Source organism: Solanum tuberosum, unplaced genomic scaffold (assembly GCF_000226075.1).
Source record: "Solanum tuberosum cultivar DM 1-3 516 R44 unplaced genomic scaffold, SolTub_3.0 scf00004, whole genome shotgun sequence".
Taxonomy (NCBI): Eukaryota; Viridiplantae; Streptophyta; class Magnoliopsida; order Solanales; family Solanaceae; genus Solanum; species Solanum tuberosum.
In genome coordinates this window covers 2414766-2416285 of record NW_006238930.1, presented here as the reverse complement: position 1 = coordinate 2416285, position 1520 = coordinate 2414766, and positions in this window count along the sequence as shown.

Sequence of the window (1520 nt, the reverse complement as noted above, 5' to 3'; positions counted from 1 at the left end):
TTGTAAGTAATTTTTAAATAATATATATTATTTCATTTGTCCCAATTTATGTGTCACCGGTAAAATTTGAAGAGTCAATCATATCTTTTATATATTTTTATATCTTTTAAATATTTAAGTAATTAATTATCGTGATTCACAATATTTTATAGAATTATTTAGTATAGTAAAATAAATTTAAAAGAAACAAACAAAACGAATTCATCATAGGAAATTACCAAAGCATCCTTCAATACATCAATAATGGGTCCGACTTTTTGTTTTTAAGAAATTGCACATTCGAAGGATATTTTTGTCCAAAGTGGAAATATTGTGTAAAAAATGTGTATTTATTGTGATTTTGAATGTTTTGTGGGGTAATAGGACGCACGCAAAGTTAATGTGTCTTTTTGAAAATCTGGGACAATTTGTAAAAAATGTGTATTTATTATGAGTTTGAATGTTTTGTGAGGTAATAGGACGCACACAAAGTTAATGTGTCTTTTTGAAAATCTGGGACAATTTGTAAAAAATGTGTATTTATTGTGAGTTTGAATGTTTTGTGAGGTAATAGGACGCACACAAAGTTAATGTGTCTTTTTGAAAATCTGGGACAACTTCAAGTATCACTTAATGTTTTTTCTCAAAATCTAATTTACTTTAGTAAACTATGTGTCAGATCAAAATCAGATTAACAAATTCAAAAGGAATGAGTAATAAATAGCTCATACAATAACATATTTATTATTTAACTAAATAATAAATATGTAACTAAAAATCTTGTTAGCTTTTCGTTGAAAGCTAACAAGATAGTTACAATTAACTAAAAATCTTGTTAGCTTTTGGTTGAAAGCTAACAAGATAGTTACAATGATAGTTGCATTGTGGCTTATTATATATAGAAAATATAGATTAGGTAAGCAAGGATAAAATCCATCTATAATTCAAAATGAATTTCAAGATATGTAATTTTGTTACTCAATAGAAAGATGAACTTCTCTTAACTGATAGTAGTCAAAAAAACTACACCGTCAGTTCATTTTTGAAAATACTTTCTCATTACTTTTAAAAGATTAACTTCTCTCCATTGACAGCGGACAAGAAAATTACACTGCAATAATGATAATACACCTAAAATAAGAACTTTGAAATTAGTTATGTATATTCAAAATATCGGTTTAAATAATTAAGAGACCCCCATATTTTTTAGTAAATTAATGAGGCACTCGTAAATTTCAAGGTCTTCGATCGGGGTGATTTTGACAAAAATAACAATTGTGATCCCCAAGTGAAGGCGAGTGAGGATGAAGTGTATTTAAACTTGGGAAAAGGGACGGATTTACCCCCGAACTTTAATAAATGGTACGTATATGCCCTCCGTTATACTTTGCGTCCACATAAGCCCCCGTCGTCCAATTATAGGTACACATATACCCCTCTCACTAATGGACCCTTAATTTCTTACACGTGTCTTAATCCTATTGAACTACCCGTTTGACCCTTTTTTTTTAACCCATAACCCAACTATCCGCCCCATAACC